This window comes from Triturus cristatus, chromosome 2_2 (assembly GCF_964204655.1).
Source record: "Triturus cristatus chromosome 2_2, aTriCri1.1, whole genome shotgun sequence".
Lineage (NCBI taxonomy): Eukaryota > Metazoa > Chordata > Amphibia > Caudata > Salamandridae > Triturus > Triturus cristatus.
In genome coordinates, this window is record NC_140582.1 from 603,476,772 (window position 1) to 603,496,800 (window position 20,029).

At 43.4% G+C, this 20,029-nt stretch overlaps 1 protein-coding gene across 2 annotated transcripts in view; it reads right to left on the reverse strand.

Annotated features, from left to right (window-relative positions):
• MARCHF1 (membrane associated ring-CH-type finger 1) overlaps nt 1–20,029 on the reverse strand; it is a 1,509,818-nt gene that overhangs the window by 329,789 nt on the left and 1,160,000 nt on the right. The window lies entirely within an intron of this gene.

Sequence of the window (20,029 nt, forward strand, 5' to 3'; positions counted from 1 at the left end):
ACCAGGCCAATCGGGCCATGGTCAGAACCATCAGAATGCAGGTAGTAAATATAAAACACAACCAGTAACTACTGGTACCATAATGACTTAAGCATGATCACATTAGCATTAGACACCATCCTAAAATATCATAGCATGACATTAGGCATAAACACATTAGGCCCCAAACCTCATTAGCATAAACACATTACGCATCAGTGATGGTGCATGAACATCTTAGCATAACTCACATTAGGGCCTTGCGTCCTATCACCATCATAACGCTGAGCCCAGGCCAACTGGCCTTCCACTGAGCCTAAAGGTTCCCTCTGTCCAGAAATGTCAGGGCTTGTAAATCGGGCTTCTCAATTAGCCCCGGGGCTACCAAAGCAGCAACAAAGGGGCGCAATGCGCTGGGGCAGGGCAGGAGTGTAACTCACCCCTTTCTTCTCATTATAAACAAAATGCCCCCAAAGAAAAGAATGGCGCTGGCACTACTGTGCCTCCTGGGTCCCCACTGGGACTTTCTAACAAGTGTGCACAATGTTGCAGCTGCCCACGCTGGTGCGGTGCAGCTGTGGAAAATAAATGCAGGCACTGGCAACAATGGCCTCTCCTTTCCACTCCGGGACTTTTGTAACAATGCCCCCAACATTGGAGCTGCCCGCTCTCCTGCGGGGCTGCTCAGGAAAACCTGGCACCAACAATGTGCCTCGAAGGGGGCTCCCCTCAACGGGCTCTCCCAGCGCAGCTTCCCATGCGGCCCCACTCACCCGGACTCAGCTGCGCTCTCTCTCGGCTTCCTCCGATCACCGGTGATCTCCACAGGCCTTCGTAGGCACCACATGCAGGGATCACACCGCAGCTGTGGGAGCCCTGCTTCCAAGACTCTGGAGCTTTCCTCAGAAACTTCCCGCATGGGCGTGAGGTCCTGCCCACAACCTGGCAGCTTTGCCTGACTTCCAGGTCACGCTGGCAGCGGCCCGGTGGCACCTTCACTCAGCTGCTCCTCAGTGCAGGGTGGGCACCCACCCGTAGATAAAACCAAAAGCGGGGTGGGCACCCTCTATCGGCACCACAATGCGGGGTGGACACCCGCTTTTAAAATATGTATAAAGCGGGACAGGCTCCCGCTCCGTTTAGCAAAATGCGGGGGGATCCCCACGTCAGGATTCCCTCGAAATAGATTGCAGCTCTGCGCTGCGAAGCCCGGGAATAGAAGTAAAACGCTCACCAGGCGCTATATTCCAAAGTCCAGAGGCACAGCTGGGTCCAGGCAGGCAAGCACACAGGGTCCTCCAGCAGGGAGGCTGTCCCTCGTGGCGGTCTCCTCCTGGGGCCCAGAAGCAGTAATTTTCCCCAGCCAGACAAACAGCAGCCCCTTACACATGAGGCTCTAATACTTATACCCCTCAAAACCTTTGAAGTCTTTGTGCACATGGGGCACTGACCCCTGTCTAAATCAGTTCAGGGAGTCTCCCTGCCAGTGACACCATCTTCCTCATCACTCAGCAGGAGATGGAGCTGTTGTTTTATGGCAATAACCCAGGCCTCTTCACCTCAAGGGGCTACTCCTCCCCCCTACACTCCAGATGCAGGTCAGCCTGTTGCGGTCTCACCTCCTCCCCTGGCTCAAGACATTCCCCAGATCCTATCACTTATGGATCCAGACAGTCAATCCACAACCAGGCAGAGACACACAGAAATGTAAGAGCACAAAAACCCAGCAACTTCTAAAAGAGTGGTTTCTAAACACAAAATGCAAAAACCACCTTCACAAAATTATGTGTTATTGAATTGTGAGTTCAGGCACACTAAACTTCACCCCTCCATCTTAAGCCTTTGAGAAGATATGCTGGAAACATATTACCCACCCTTCCCCATTCAGTCCTATGGGCAAGTTGGCCTTTCAACAGTGAAAAACAAAATGGAGAGTATTTCACTGTCAAGAAATGGTACGCACCTCAGCTCAGTACATGTCCTACCTTTCACATACACTACACCCTGCCCAGGGGGTACCTTGGACCTACCATATGGGTGTCTGATGCGCACAGAAAGGGAAGGGTAAGGCCTGGCAAGTGGGTGCACTTGTCAGGACAACATGGCAGTTTAACAAACTGCGCGCAGGCACTGCATTGGCAGGCCTGAGTTCTCCGTTTAGGGCTACTTGTGTGGGTGGCACAATTAGTGCTGCAGGCCCACTAGTAGCATTTGCATTACTAGCCCTGGCACACATAGTGCACTTTACAAGGGACTTTACTAGTAGGGGCAAACAAACCAATCATGGACAACCAATTACCATTACACTTTACACAGGGAGCACTTGAACTTTGACACTGATCAGCCGGGGCAAATGGCCCAAAGCATCTAAGTTGGCAACACCAAGTCAGAAAAAAGGTCTAGGGGGAAGGCAAAAAGTTTAGGGAACTTTAGCCAAAAAGGGCCAAATCTAACAGGGACTCACTGTAACAGAGGCCAGCAGGGCTCAGGCAGGTCCAGGTGGGTGCAGGTCTAGAAAGGTCCATTGACAGTAGGTTAGCTGGGCAGTTGCAGGGAGGCCTCCGAAGCTTGTGGTGTCCCTGTAACTCACACAGGAAGAGGTCTGACACTTGGGAGTCAATCTGGTTAGCCTGGGATGAAGGCAAGCAGGTCCAGTTTTCCATCTCAGACAGCAAGGACGTCTTTAGAACAACAGGACAGTAATGTGGCAGCAGGGCAGTCCTTCTTATGTAACTTCCTCAGGGAGTGTTCTTAAGAGTGCCTCTAGGAGTCCAATATTTATACCTGGTGTCAACCTTTGTGTGGGCGAACTCACTTTCCTACCTCCACATCTGACTCTGGAAAGTTTTTCCCCTGTCATGGCTACAAACTTGTCACTTGTCACTGTGGTGACAAAAGCCAGGGCAGGCCTGGTGTCACGTTCCTTTGTATGTGCAGGAGGAAAAGTCATTTGAAGTGTTAGTGAAGATAGGTACAGCTCCTTCCAGGATGTCCCATCCCCGCTACACCTAAACCCCTTTTGTGTCATTGTCTGGAAGCAATAATCAAACCCCAATAGCAGAGCCATTCACAGTAATGTGACCCGGACACTGGCAGAAGGCACAAATGGTTGGGATGAGAAAATGGCAACTTTCTAAAAGTGGCATTTTCAGAATTGTTACTTAAAATCAGACTTTATCATTGAAGGAGATTTTAAATTACAATTCATTTGAGCTTTAAAAGCATATCTCTATCTTCACCCAATCAAAAGTTAGCACTTATCAAATATAATAAGATAATTCAGTGTTAGTTAATGGGACAGACAGACCTGACAACAGTGAAAAACAACTTTGGGAGTGTTTCACTCCTAGTACATATAAGACTTGTGTGCAATGCTTTGTTTTTTTAAATACAAGGCATCCTGTTCTACGAGCCTTTAGGGTCTATGTTAGGGGTGACTTATAGGTATTAAAAAGGAAGGTTTAGGTCTGGCAAAAGATTTATTTTTCCTGGTCGAAATGTCAGTTTAAAACAGCACTACAGGCTACAGTGTCAGACCTGAGACATGTTTTAAAAGGCTACTTTGTTAGGTGGAAAAGGAGTGCTGCAGGTGAACTGATAGCATTTAATTTACAGGCCCTGGGTGCAGGTAGAACCATTTACTAGGGATTTAAAAGTAAATTATATTTTCCAATTAGGTGTAGGCCAATTTTACCATGTTTGAGAGAGAGAGAGAGAGAGACAAGAGCTGTAGCACTGGTTAGCAGTGTAAAGTGTACAGAGACCTAAAGCCAACAAAAACAAACTCAGCAAAACAGGGGAAGTGAAGGCAAAACGTTTCGGGGAACACTATGTCAAGGATGTTTGGTCTAATACTCAGCAACTCAACAATTACCACTCAAAAGATCAATTTTAAGGCAGTGCTTTTTCTTTAAAAAGTAAGAGTACTCATATGCACACAAAATTACAAATATGTGCAAAACGGCAGGTCAAAAAACTAGTGGTCAACTAACCCCGAGAATGCACACTAATCTTACTAGGTCTGAGGCACCTTTAAAAGTTGTGGACACTTCACTGAAATACCTCAATGCTACGAATGTACCTGGTTGCTTGCAACTGCTCAGGTTCCAAAACGCAACGAGTAGCACTCTGTCTGGGAATCCTATGGATCAACCCTGGCATGACTTAGAATTAGCCCCAGGCTCTCGCTGGATCACTTTCCCTCCAGGGAGATCTCAGTATCACTTGTTCACATGTAGACAAAGGACTTGTGGGGGGCCACACCTGTTCCTTGATTTCCCTGTACCCAAAAATAAGGCTCTGCTGTGCTGTGCTACTGCCCTTCTGAGGCACCTGCGGGAAAACAACATGCGAAATTCCATCACAAAGCAGGGGCGAATGTATCTCTCTGGCATGTATTTTCCTCTGATGTTTCTGCATGAACCATAAAGTTTTCCTTTTTTTTCTTTTTTTAATCCCACACTTGTCCATGCTGGGGTGGGTGTTCTTTTATGGATTTGTGTCTTTACTCTCCTAGGCACCTGTGAAGTTGGAGGAAATCTGAATGGCGCTGTCTCCTTCTCTCCCTGCCAGCCCAGCACTCAGCGTCACGGCTACTCAGGAAGAAGTCATATATCTCCCACTCCCCTGCTCTGGAGAGCAGCAGGGTGACTGTGACAACACTCTGTACATTTTGTATTTTGGGAAGAATCAAGGTGTTAGTTTGAAGGAAAACTGAGACATAATCCTCTCTCTGAGACATGCTAAGCCTGCAAAGGCTTAGATTGTTCCCTCTTAGCTTCAAACAAATCCCCATCTTGTGAATGGAGCCAGAGGTCTATCTACCCTCCCCTTGACCCATGTGGAAATCCTGACATTGCTTGTTAGTGAAGTAGTTAACCAGATTATTTCTATATTCAAGAGGGCACTAAAATTAAGTTAGGTTCTTCCAGCCCTTGATTTAGGTGCTGGCATCAGCTTGTAATTAGCGTTACTTTACGCTCCTTTCTGACTTGCGTGACGTGCTGAAGCTAGCATGAAAAGGCATAAATCATGGTATCAAATAGATTCTCTCACCAGATTAGATGATGACTCCCTTTGTGAGAGCAGTGGGACTAATTCATGTTGATTTGCAATGATGTTTCCAAACCACAAAGAATTTGTAACTTAATTGCTTGATTTGTAAAATTATAGGTGCAGCGCCCCATATTTTAGGAGGCCAGCGCCGTCTGGCCAAATGCCAGCATTGCTGAATGTCAAGACTGCCTGATCTTAGTTCCACCTAATGCTTGTTGCTTGCAACACCCAATACTTCTTCCTATCTTGTTATCTCACTCTTGCGAGCTATTTTGCATCCCTATGCCCTTCATTTGCCACTGTTCCCCTACCTTTCTCTTCCTTCTTCTATTTCCCCTTTTTGCCATTCTCTTTTTTGATCTGCTTCACAGTCTGATGATGAAAAACAAGCCCTGGTCTCAAAAATGAAGGTTCACCCCACCTGCAACCATCACCGCAAATAAAGTACAGCTTTTTTCTGTATTATGCAAACCATTTTCTTTTAGTTATTAGATATTTTAATGAAACACAAATCGTTTGAGCCACTAAGCCTTTCCTAAAGTCATCAGAAAGAGGCCTTTTGATAGCACAATTAGAGTAAATTTGTGCCAAGGTACAGCTTGAATTTTAGTTAATTCCTTTGCTAGTTATTTTCAGAGACCACATTCTGGGTCAATTTTACACTAACTTTAAAATTTCAATGTTAAAAAAACACTGTCAGCATCACTTATACGGAATAAAAGGCTTGCTAGGTGCAAAGAATACCAAGCTCTATACATTACATGTGGCATTTAAAAAAATGATTCACAGGGGCCACCTGCCATTTTTGTTGTAAAACGACACGGTGTCATTATTAGAAGAACTATGCCCCTTTATGAAAGGTGCAAAGTGTCACAGCTGAAACTACTCTTAAGCGCTGTGGGGGGAAAAGCGACAGAAATAATTGCTTGAAGGAGAAAGAACCTGAGAGGGGACATTTAGAAGATTGCTGCCTGCAATATAAATACCCACTTTAGTTGAGTTCCAGCACTAGTACGGAAGTTAATTAGTCCTTGCGTTTATTCGATAATGTCATAAATGGGTGGACCTGTGCTATGATTGTGCTAGCCAACAATAGCACCACATACAGCAGAAAGTAGGTCAGAAGTTGATCTTTCGGACACAATGTGTATAAACGTCTTTAAAATATTGGCAACTAAGAAAGATTCAGCACCGGTAGCACATGCCATCAATTTGAATTGTGCAATTTGAACAAGTTGCCTTGACAACACTGCAGGCTACAGCAGACATCAAAGTGTCAGCCAGGCACTTTCACTCTGACTAGGACGAGAAGGAAAGTATCCATCGCATTTGGTGCAGTCCTTGCCACAGCAGAGAAGAGCCACCGAATTTAAGACAATGCTAGCCTTCAGTTCAGACTAAGGCCTCTCTTGTAAAAGGATGCAGAGAAAAGCATGCGGCTGGCCCAGGCGCGGGTGTTTCAAGAGCAGTAAAAGGGTCAAACTTTGCCACGCCCATAGGTGTCGTTTTTAGGTCTCGCCTGGCGAACGCAGCGCGAAGCGCTGTCGCCAGCGAGATCTATTGTTACTGACTTGCCTCGGAAGTGGGACAGGAGATGGGCACGCGCATGGTCTCGGCGGATTTGAGTTGGTGTACGCGCTTTCAGCCACGCGGCGTGCACATCTCCTGTCTCTCTTCCCTCAGCAAGTCAGTATCCAGTTTCACTTTCTTCCTCATTAGTGTCTGTGAACACTCATACATAGGCCCCAGCATTCAGTGACTCACATCAGCGTTTGCTTAGTTGACTGTTTACGCCACGTTAATTTGCCTCTTGCGTTGCTACATAATTAGCATAGCTCCAAACACATTTTTACTCGTATTTACCCATTTGCGCTCTCCTACTAACACTAATATTGAAATATAGTCTATACTCCCCTGCAACCTAGCACTTAACACATTTTTACTCGTATTTACCCATTTGCGCTCTCCTACTAACACTAATATTTAAATATAGTCTATACTCCCCTGCAACCTAGCACTTACTCTATCTGCAATACATAAACACTACACTACCAACGCGGTTACTACGCCATACCTTTTCTCTTCTTACAACATTCAATCCTTTTACTTTAGCATTCTTACAACTATTTCATCATGCTAGGATTCTACGCTCCTCTTAATGTAATAATCTTTTAAGGTACTTACAGTTAGCAGCATTTAAAATAGCCTCGCTACGAGTTTCCGTGTGCCCATCCAGCTAACGTTTCCATTGTGCCTGTGTATAAACGAAAGCAAAATGCTCCCAGCAGCAATGTGCACGAGCACGCTAGCAAGGTCGTATCACGTGATATTTTTTTTTCCCAACTAGCATACGTTCAGCATGACGAACAGTTTTAAGATAAATGTTAGTTGTTATTAAAAATACTCTATAAATAAAGATATATTTTATATATTGCTTTTACGATGTTGCTCTTTCAGCAACGCACTAATTATATGCATATTTGAACACATATTGTAAACACGTGTATACGTGTTTAAAGTCTTTACTTAAAAGTGAAAAACCATAACACAAAAGCATTAAACAAGCTTTTACAATGCAAAAATCTCGGCATTGGTAAACTTACAGCTATTACCTTGCTCATAACATTATTTTTGCTTATGTTTTTTTTTTAAATTCATTTTCAAAAACGTACATAGCTATCAACATTACACTGTGCATTAAAAAAATAAATATGTGTAATATTTACCTTATTATTAAAATGTTTTCGTAACACCTACTATTCAACAAAAACTGATTAAAATGCAAAAAAAATAATTAAAAATGCTTACTGTTTTTACACATACTTTGCATAATATTTTTTTTAAAAGGGCTTAAATTACAATGTGTATTAATATAACCAAATAATTATTAATGTTATAACAGAAAATGCATGTTTACCAAATAAATTTAAAAACCTATATTCTTAAGATATGCATTATTAAAACAAAAAATTAGCTGCGCAGCTCACACTGATGCACGCCTCACACTGCTGCACGCCTCACACTACTGCACGCCACATACTGCTACACGCCACACACTGCTGCACGCCACACTGCTGCATGCCACTGCACAAAACACACTACTGCATGCCACACACTGCTGCACACCTCACACTACAGCACACCACACAATAATGCACACTCTACTGCATTACACACTGCTGCACGCCTCACAATGCTGCACCCTTAACTGCTGCACGCCACACACTGCTGCACGCCACACACTGCTGCACACCTCACACTGCTACACGCATCACACTGCTACACGCCTCACACTGCTGCACAACGCACACTGCTGCACATCGCACAATGCTACACAAAACGCTACTGCACAACACACACTACTGCACACCGCACCCTGATGCACGTCACACACTGCTGCACACTGCTGAAATACTCATTGCTGCATGCTGCACGCTACACACTGCTGCACGCCACACACTGCTGCACGCCACACACTACTACACACCACACAATGTTGCACATCACACACTGCTACACTCCATACACTGCTTTTATGCAAGTTTATGCTACTGACATTGTAAAAGACAATGCCTATTTACAATGCCAATAGCTCAAACTCTATCATTGCGAGACCTATTGCATTGCAAATGCTTGTTTTAGCTGTATTAAGATTCTTTTATGTTGTAGTATTGTGTGTAGTGGAATGCTGAAGGATCACGTTCTGCTCAAGCTCTAAACACTACAACTGGGTGAGTGGTTCATTCGCTTAGTTTTCTTTTATGTTTGTTTGTACTCTGTTCATGAACAGCCATCTATAATAATATTGATTACTTTAATTTAGACCCCACTCCTCAGGAAAATGAGCACACAATAGCAAAGTCAAAGCTTTTGACACAGTGTTGTTGCTCGTGATCGGAACGTGTAAAGTGGTCAGCCTCCCTGAGACCCAGAGAGGCAGGTTTCAACCCAAGCCCGGGTCACACCAGCTCTGATAAACAATAGCGATGGCTCCCTACTCTTCACAGATGATTTTAATTCCCATTCACTTGCTTCTAGACTTGTCGACAAAGAGTAACGTAACCTACAACCAATCGATCCCTCTCCCCTCAGCATGGTACTAGGTTTGACATCAAGGCTAATGAACACATAAAATGGAAATGGCATTGATACAAATATGTAAGAAAGCTTTTGGAAACTAACCAGAACCTAAGTCAATTGTAGTTTTGATAATAGCTCCTGTTGGGACAGAAAAGGCCATTGCATGGTGACGGTCTTCCACCCCTGCTGTGAGTGTCCCAGCTGCAACAATATCAGGATTCCTAGTACTGATTTTGGTCTTAGGGAACACGGATCATGTTTGCGTTCCATGACGTAGGCCTATCTCACAGTAACACAGTTTGTTTAGACAGAGAGGGTAACACTAGGCACTACCCTTGTAAAGGCATGGGGCTACTGCCCTTACCTGGAGATAAGTGACATTTTATTTGAAAAGTTTTATATAGCGCTGGCTAGTCCCGGAGGTATCAGAGGGCTTTACATGAGGAAGGACAATTGTTTCAAAGCATAGTTACAAAGTTACACAAAGTTACATCAGTTTCTGTAGCGTAATTACATGAGATACATGAGTTACAGAAGCAATCCCAGACCTCCGCTATGCGTGATTCCCTTATCGCTATGGACACTCTCAGAGGGGTCTCTGAGACTCCAGGTCATAAATGCTGGATCCTTCCCAAAAAAGGGGAGAAGGAGTGCTTTAGCAAGGGGCACATTCATGGAGGCCATTTTAGGGGCAGCCAGGCTGGTAGTTTCAGTTTCAGGAGCATAGTTACATGAGATACATGAGTTACAGAAGCAATTCCCAATCCTCCACTATGTGCGTTTCCCTTATCGCTGTGGTCTCTCTCTGAAGGGTCTCTGAGACTCCAGGTCATAAATACTGGATCCCTCCCCAACAAGGGGAGAAGGAGCATTTTGGCAAGGGGCACATTCATAGCGGCTATTATAGGGATAGTCGGGCTGGTAGATAAAAGACTTTCATTGCAGATTGGTGGAATTGAGAGTTGGGACGCTGGTTCAGTACCCAACACTAAGAAATTCTAGGGGGAAAACAGATTAGGTTGCCCCCCACTCAAATTCACGAACAACAACAAAGACCTAATCTGTTATGGCAACAAGATTATTGATTTACTTTATGAGTGGGAATGGAAGTATATTTTCTTCCTCAACAACAACCCTTCACTTTCTTAAGAGTATTGTCCCTACTCATAATCGCCATACACTTTACTATTATAAGAACCAACCCATGAGTCATCAGTCACTGAGTTCAAAAAGAAATACCCCATACCTTGACAGGTGTATATACCACACAAGTATGTAACAAAGTGAAAAAGTGAGAAACCAAGGTAGCACCTCACGTGCGCACCACCAAAGGGAGCTTACTGGTTAAATATCACAAGTTATCCCCACGTTTATCACCATAGGTTGCTACCTGGTAAAAAACAAATATTTGTGTCCAGAAAACCAGTGAAACCAGGTGAACTTATGTGTGAACTTAACACAATTCAACCCTGTGTGATTAAAATTTAAGTAAGCACCACAGTCACCAACAGACCATTTTATTCTCAACTTGTGGGCTTATTCAAAATAAGAGCATTCTGCATGTTTGCAGACCAAATGAAGTTGGGCCGACATGTTTCATTGCCTGTCAATTGTAGTGGTAATTTCTTCAGGGCACGAGGACTTTGTCCACCTTATCTGGACCCTTATTGTAAGCACCCAGTGACTGCTTAAACAAAGTACGTTCATTAATAGCAGTTCCAGCCAGTACAGAATTCAAAATATAATAAGTGCATTCAAATTGTATAACTTAATCACCCAACCAAATGTATTCTTTATATTTACCCGGTAGTAGCCACGCCCCTCGTACCATCTAAACACCTCGTCACAAAGGAGCTATAAAATCTTACTAGCCCTGTTTTTTAACAAAACACACTTATGTTGTCCTTAGTCTGAAAGGTAAAAACATATGTTAGTAACTTCAAATGGGGCCATCTCCTAATCATGTGCAGAATAAAGGTACATTCAAAAGATAACACCCCATCGGGATGACCTAATGCCCCCTTTCCAGCTTATACGTCACCCTTACATCATACCCGCAAACTGGTGTCAAAATTACATCCAGTCACCGTAGTGGCTTTATTTATCCACAAAGGGGGAAACCTCTTTTACCCAGTATTCAAACTACACAACCCATAACGTTTCAGATTTTATGCGCTTGGTGAAACCGGCTTGAGTGACAATCGTTTGTACCTATCAACTTTACAGACACCTTACGGAACACGAGCGCTATCTTTTCTATCTCAATCTACTTTGAAAAATCACTTATTTCAGCAAAGGTCCTTATTTTAAATTTAAATGATCTTACCACGTATCTTCATAGCGGCAAGCCTTGTCTCATTCCAGCAACATATCCAAACGCGGTTTCCTTATTTAAAAGCCAGTATGAACGCCCCGGGAAAACGCAGTGTTTCAGATCACATGATCGGCACTTCCCTGCAGGCGCCATCTTAGAATGGTGATTCTAGTAATCCACTATGATTCAAAAACAATCCATAATGTGAGATCTGTATCGTCCAACATCGTATGTGGCAGTGTCTGTGCATTTTCCCTAAGCACTAAAACTCAGACATTGTTTGCAATCATTCTGTTTGAAATTTAGCCCATGTTATCTACCACATCGTACAACAAAAATGGCTAAAGATATATACCGCAGCTCATAATAAAAAACAGGACACTTAATGATATTAAAATTGTGATAATTACAACCTGCGCAACTTCCATTGAGAATGCCTTGTCTACAGTAGAGGCGCATGTCTGACTATATACTTAAGAAAAATCATTTGTACGAATTTTTTAACAGAGACCTCAATTGCTGAACAAAGTACGAGCAGAAGTACTATATCTATATCAGAGCCCTGATATGAGGAGTCAAATACTGACTCTGTTCCACTATATGTAATCCTTTAGCCCCACGTGCTCCGCTTTTTCGGAAAAAATACAGTGGGCTTCTCTATTGGCTAGTATTCTGTCTACATTTGATGTGTCTCCCACCACTGTCTCCAACACTGTCCATGCCAATGACCTCGCATCATGTTTTTCTTTAACAAAATGTTGGACCAGCCTGGTTGTGAGTTTCCCTGCTCTGATTGTACTCAGATGCTCTTGAATGCGAATCTTCACTTTTCTGGATGTGAGTCCTATACAATGTAGACCGCATGCACACGTCAGTCGATAAATCACGTTCACTGTATTACAATTTGTGAACTTTGTCAGGTGCCAGACTCTCCCATCAGAAAGCACTACTTGATTTGTCCTCGCTGTAAATTCACAAACCGAACAGGACCCACATGGGTAGTGCCCGGCAGGGAGTGTAGATACTGTGGAATCTAGTTTAGGACATGAATATACCAATTTGTCCTTGAGGTTACCAGCTCTTCTAAAAGCAAACCTCGGTGGGGGCATCTTAAAGTCCGAAGTTGACAGTATGGACCAATGTTTACACATAACTTGGCGCATTGATCGAAGGTGATGACCACCGGGAGACAATCAGTTTTTGGTCTAACAAGAAAGGCATTTGCTAGCTTGGTGGTGTTCTGCCAGAGAGGTGACTTTTTAAGGCCAAAGCCAGACTTTAATGCACACACTAGTGATTTTGTTGAGGTGAAACTCACCTAGAGCGACAGGTATTAGTGCTTCAATCAGCTCTTGGCGGTATCACAGGCTAGCCCATTAGCTATCTGTGAAGTGAAATAAACGTAAATCCATGTGTTAAACGGCAAAGGATTTGGCTATTCAGGTATAGGATGCTGTTCCTAACATGGAATATCTTGTTGTAGTGTGAGGTTGTGTATGGAACAAGGAGTACTAGGCATCCAAACGTTATCTTAGTTAGTAAAGAAGAAAATTAAAAAGCGGTTGTTATGGCTTTAAGATGCCTTGTCTGAGCTATACTACGGTACACTGGTTGCATGTCCCAAGGTAGCCTGATTTGTAATGCCAGGTGTTATAGTCATGTATTAGGGTATCGCCAAGTATTGTGGCCATTGCTAGTGGCTGAGCGGAGGCACAACTAGCGTGCATTAGCACATAGCGAGCCAAACAGACCGCTTAAGAATCTTGTTACAAAGGATAATCGGGAGCCCTATTTTATCGAGTCCTTATTTAAACCTCATTAGGAAATCTGGAGTACGACCGTGTAGCAGCAATTCGATAAACTTATTGTGAACACACCTCTCTCTAGAATCATTATTAAACCCCACACAAATATATGTCAGATAAATCTAGTGTTAGATGGTCTCTAGTACCATTAATTAACCCATAAACATATATGAATCTAATGTTAGGTTGTTATATTCAGTATCGCAGCGTCGTCGCTTGCAGCCAATTGATACTCACAGTTTCATGTTGCCTGAGGTGGTTCGTAACCTACCCGTCACCGCCAGTGCTAGAAACAACACGAGTGTCTTTCAACTTCCTTTATGTAGTAAAGGGCTCTGATCTGGATTGGGCTGGAATTCATGATCATGTGATCGGGTTAGAACTACAAGTTGTCAGAGTTACGGTGGGTGCCATTTTGTAGTGGGTTTTCTTAAGTAAGAATGACTATCTAAGTCAGGTGTTGGAGTCTTATGATGGTGATAATGTGAGATATATTGTATTACTGAAAAAGGGTCAGTAGGTGTATATCGACCACTGTTGCCAGGGATACTCATGGACTATGTAAGTCCGGTTAGAACTCCAAGTTGTCAGAGTTACGGTGGGCGCCATTTTGTAGTGGGTTTACTTAAGTAAGAACGACTATCTATGTCAGGTGTTGGAGTCTTATGATGGTGATAATGTGGGATATATATCAACGTTAATAGTTGTATTATGAACAAATTAGGTAGGGGATTGAAAAGGGTCAGTAAGTGTATATCTACCGTTACCAGGGATACTCATGGACTATGTAAGTCCCCTTAAAAATTCATAAGTTGCTTCTGAGTGTATGGGGGTCCAAATATCTTAAGGTATTCGTGTGAAATTTACCTTAAGCTAACCCACGGGATGTCATCATTAAGCCCAAGGGAGTCTGAGGACAGACGGTGTATCCATCTCTGTTCAATTCTGAACAGGGCTCATTGTGTGATGTTAGGGTGAGTTTCAAGCACCAACCACCTCAATGATTCTGGGGTGTGTTTGTGTTCCTTATAGTGTGTATACAGCCTGGTTGTCGTTTTCATGCACCGTATGTTACTTTTGTGCTCTGTTATTCGTATCCTGACTGCCCTCTGAGTCATACCTACGTATTCAAGGCCACAAGGGCATGTCACAAGGTAGATGCAATTTGTGGTGTTGCAGTTTGTGTGTCGTCTAAGTTCCCATGTGAAATTGTCTCTCAAGGTCACTTCTTTGGTATTTGTTGTCTGTCCACAAGTGGTGCAATTACCACAAAGGAAGTGGCCTTTGACTGGTGGGAGGCCCCATAATGTACTTTGTGTTACCCTGGCCTCATTCAATGGTCTGGTGTGTATCAGTATGTCTTTTAAATGCAAATCTAGGCCTAGGTATGGTTAAATCTCCGGTATTTAATATACCCCAGTGTTTGTTGATCACTTTCTTAAGGGAAGATGATGTTGGTGTGTATGAAGTAACACACGTCAGAGTGTCTGTCTGTTCTTTAGTCACTACCTGGAGTAGTGTTTCCCGAGGATTGTTCCTAGCCCTCTTCATTGACTTTTTGATCTCTTTTGAGGGGTAACCACGTTGTTCTAGGTTATCAGCCAATGTTTGCGCCTCTTTTTTGAAGTCTTCCAGTGTACTACAATTTCTCCTGATCCTCAGGAATTGACCTACTGGTAAGTTGTTTTTCAGGGTGCCAGGGTGATGGCTACTGTACAGGAGCAAGCTGTTCCTATCCGTAGGTTTCCTAAACAGTGTCGTGCTCAGCTCTGAGTTGTCCAGTGTTACCATAAGATCTAAAAATGGTAATTCAGTCGCTGACACTGTATGTGTAAATTTCAGATATGGGTTCTTGGTGTTAATCCATGAGCAAAATGCTTCACATAAGGATCTCTCTCCCTTCCAGAGGATAAAAATGTCATCGATGAACCTCCTCCATAGTATGAGGTGTTCTCTGAAGGGGTTTTCTGGGCTCATGATGACCACTGACTCAAATGAAGCCATGTAGAGGCAGGTCACACTCGGCGCGTAGGTACTTCCCATGGAAGTACCCTGGAATTGATGGTATAGTTTCTTCTGGTACTCAAAGTAATTTTTACTGAGTGCGAGAGATGCGCATTCCATGATAAAGGACACTGGTGTTGATGATGTTCACTCCTCTCTTAACAGGGCCGTCTCCATGACTATTGGGGTCACTTGTTGAGGTATATTTGTATATAAAGCCTCCACATCTAGAGTGACCAAGAGGTTTATCTCTTCGGTGGTTTCTGTCTCATCTAAAATGCGGAGGATGTCAGTCGTAACACTACTGTCCATCTTCCTCTAACTTTTTAATGAGGTGGACTGCTGTCCTAAATAAACACATTCAACAGACTATCCAACCTTTTTTAACTCACTCTACTCATCTACACTCCTTCAGGCCCCTCACACCCACGCACTCAATGGCAAGGAACAAAAGATCTCCGCTAAAGAGCCCCTTCACGGGTGCCCGTCGGACATTGCACCGCCGGCCCGACGAGGAGCAGGCCCAGATGATGAAGCATGACACCTAGCTTGCTGGGTGTGTGAGGGCATTAGTTCTGAATATGTTCTTTGAGTCCAATCAATATCGACGGATTTGAGAATTGACCTCACTAACAAACCATCCTCTTAAGGAACTGCATACCCTTTCTAAATATAAAATAACCCTTTTGACAGGTGCAAACCTTCCTTTTTAATACATGCAAGTCACCCCTAGGGTAGGCCCTAGACAGCCCATGCACTTTAAAATTTTACATGTCCTGGTAGTGAGTGCAGCTGTGCACTTCAAATGGAAGCCTCTAGAAGCTTTTACCCCACTTCAAAAGCAGAACTGAGTATAAATATTAGACCTTGGACACCAGCGCTTTAGTACACTTCTGGACCTATGGATACTCACCAGGAAGGGCTGTTATGCTGCTGAAAAAAACTTCCGCTCTGCTGGACTGCTGCTTTGAAGTACTGCTGCCCTGCAGTGCCATCCTGCTGTCCTCTTGCCTGCAGCGAGAAGGACTGGACCTACATCTCTTGAACTCAGAACCCGAGAATAACTGCAAGGGCTGGTTGGCTGGCCTCCAGATCTGAAGCCTCAGGGACACAGGCTTTCAACAACCTTGCACCTGGACTCTGCCATATGGGAGTCTACCCTGCCAAGGGTGCCAACCCAGTCCTCGACCCTTGGAAGTTGGCTTAAGGTGCTCTGCCAGCCTCTGTGGATCCTTCAGAACTGATGTGTCTCCTCTGCTGCATGGCACAATCCTGAGCAGTACTGCCATATTGCCGCTCCTGTGTGGATCAAAACTGTTGTACAGATCTGCATTTTATCACAGTCTGTTACCTCTTCGGAACCGCCACTACACTATGCATCCTCGGCGCAGGCCCTTGCATCCCTTGTCAATTACAGCCTTGATGACACTCTGCATTGCAGCCTCGCAGCTCCTTTGAACCACTGCATTGTCTCAACTGCACAACACATCCTTGATGCCGGACTTATCATTGCAAACCCCCATCAACAGAATCCTCAATGACAACACAGGGACTCGCATTGCAACCTTGCTGCACATCAAAACCAAAGCATCACTTGACTGCACAACGCATCTTTGATGCTGATCCTCGCACACTCCGCAAACCATGATTTAAGGTACTTTGTTCAGCAGGCCTAACTGGTCGTCCCATTCAATATTTGTATGGGAGGCGGTGTGTGCATTTGTGGCAAAATAGTCTATAATCCTATCTCCCAGGGGGTCTCTTAAGGTGGGTTCATACATGAAGCTAGAGAAAAGTCTACAGGTGGGGATGGAAGATAAATGCCCTACCCAACGGAGTTCAAGCAGTAGGGAATTATGGTCTGATATTGTGCAGCCTAGAAATTTGAGTGGCCCACGTGGTCAACAAGCCCCGACAAAGCCAATGTTTTGTCTAAGTGGAGATGTAAGCTTTGGACCGGGGAATAGAAGGAAAATTCCTTAAGGCCTGGATTATGCTCACGATGCATCTCGCAGGGCCCCATGACTCATCCACTCCCTGTAGCTCTGTGCCAATGTCATTAATGAAAAATCAGCTAGCGGAGGGACACAGCAATCCATTTGTGGTGTATTTTCACTGTGTTACTGTCTGAAGTAATGCACAAATTCTTTACACATTGCCTCCAAGTTAAGCTTGATTGCTCTCTGTGAAGCTACCATGGAGGGAAACATAGACTGTCCACAGTTAGAGGTCATCGGCTGACCTGGAGGTTATTTGAGGTCCAAGTACAAGGTCTTGAGGGACAGTATCAGAGTCCAGGCTCTAGGTAGCTCCGGTGACATCTTCATACCCACACTAAAATACAGGATGCTAGGAAAGTACCCAATAGATTTTCTCTAGGAGTCAAGTTAACGACAGATATTGACAAAATATTTCAACTGAATTATGATCCATTATTACAGAAGATAAAACATCATTAAAAAAATTAAATGGAACAATCTACAACTCACCTTAATGGATTGCTGCAATATAATAAAGAGGGTGGTTTTGCCTAAAATGTTGTTCGTACTCTGAGAATTTCCTCTAGTTTTGCACACCATTTGGTTTAAAAAAATGAACTTATTATGCGTTTGTTAGGAACACAGACGCCCCAGGAGAGCCATCAAATATCTTAGACTTCCGATTACAAGAGGCAGCGGCCCACTCCCTAACTTCAGATTTTAATATCATGTATCCACTTTCCAAACACATGAGTTTTTTCATCAAGGGCCATACTCCCGGGACTCAGACCACCTGTAAACCGCCCTCTATTTATGAATTAAGTTTAGGTGGCTAAGTGCATGTTTTTGAACTCATTTTACTGAACAAAGTTATCAGATTTAAGATAGTTCAATAAGCTATCAAGATAAGGAAAATATTAGCTAAGGTGTTTAAAATATCAGAGGTCCCTATCACTACCAATACTTTTTCATGACAGATACACCAACATAGGGGATATGGCCGGGATCAAATGGCTCGTAGATATTTACTCATTTTCACAAACAGGAAATGTAAGGCATTCCTAAGGAGTATTTTTTTAATTCCTACAAAGTAGAGACGATATATACAAATTGATCAAAGCCATTTCAATATGGCACAATGGAAGCTATCATCAAACCAAAAGCAAGCAAAAAAAATAAAAAATACTGGTTATTACTAAATATCTTCTGAGGCAACCATAGACGATCTGGAGCAAGCTGAAGCAACAAGCAAAGCAGCAATGTGTCCATTGCAAATCTATGTGAGGCCTTAACATTGGGAAATCTGCTCCTCTTAAATGAAAATATGACAGTACTGCATTATTAAACTTTATTTAATTATTAGTATACCTTGGTAAAAGTAATCAAGTGTGGACGTCGAGTTGACGATAACTGCCCTCGATGATATATATCTGGCACTGATAGCACTTATGTTTGCCAGTTGTCTGAAACTTCAATCCTACTGGGCTGAGGTTTCTAGCTTTATGGGTAACTTGCTACGTGAACATGCTGGTGTTACTTCAAAGTTAATTGTGTTCAGAACTGATAATGCTTGTAATGGTTCCATCATAGCTCACGAAGCAATATTTGTAGCCATTGTTGTATTGCTTGCTGTTCTCAGATCCCAGCCCGTCTGCTCAATGGAGAGCTCCCTATCCGGCTTGCTTTCACTTAGAATACTCGCTGTATCAATGTAAGGGGAGGGTGGCTCCCATAAGATCGATGGACTCGTCAATTTAAGAGGCTCACAGCAGGGTTATGTGTTTGTTGGGACTTTTCTAGCCTTCCTATTTAATGTGTGTCTATTGTGCACGAATTATTTATCTTCCACCTCGTAATTATTTTTTTTTAAAAAAGGTCTTACTGCACTATAATTTCATTCCTTAAAGCCTCCATTAGCTTGATCGGTCTTTTTCAGTTAATTTATTCTATTTCAGGGACAACCCAATAAATACAACTTTGTAGATTTACACAATCCTAATAGTGCTAGGGTACCCCTGTTACATTTCCATTAACACTAAAGAAGACCACCTACCAGCCTGGGCGAGCGGAAGCAGCTCTAATTCTTCTGGATCTTGGCACATCTCATGATACTGTGGCTCCCAATACCTTCTCTTAGGACTCAAAGTATGGGTCAGATTATCTGAAACAGCCATGCAATGGGTTTGTTCCTTTCTCCACAACTGATGTACATTAGGACGGAAGCATCCTTAGCATGAAGGGTGACTTGTGGAGTTCCACCGGGATCATCCCTCTCACCTCTACTTTACAATATTTACATGTTTCAGCTGGCCAAACCGTGCTAATTCGTCATTGGAGTAATTTCCAAAGCTATCCCCACGACTCCCAAATTCGCTCTGAAATGGACAACCAATCAGAGAGTTAAATAAAATCACAGACTGCCTAATCCACATCGTCTACTAGGCAAAAATAATGTTTTGTTTCTGAATTGATGTGAAACAAAGATCCTTGTACCAGCAGGTCTGTACAATAGCAAGCTTCCCAGAAAGTACAAAAATACTGGGGTTAAGCTTATATTGGGATCATTCATTCATCCGAAAGGTAATTCTAGTGCTAGTGGTGATAAACTTGAATTGTCCATGCTCAGGACAACCCAGACACACATTAAAACTTGTTATGTATCTAATGGAATTGACAACTGCCCTAGTAATGCTGTGCCTGCCTGCGTTACTGTACTCTGGTCTATAGAGGGCAGCAAAAGTTCACTGAAAGGTTGCAAATACTGCAAAATCATGCAGCCAAACTCTGTTTCGACCTACAGAAACTACAAATGC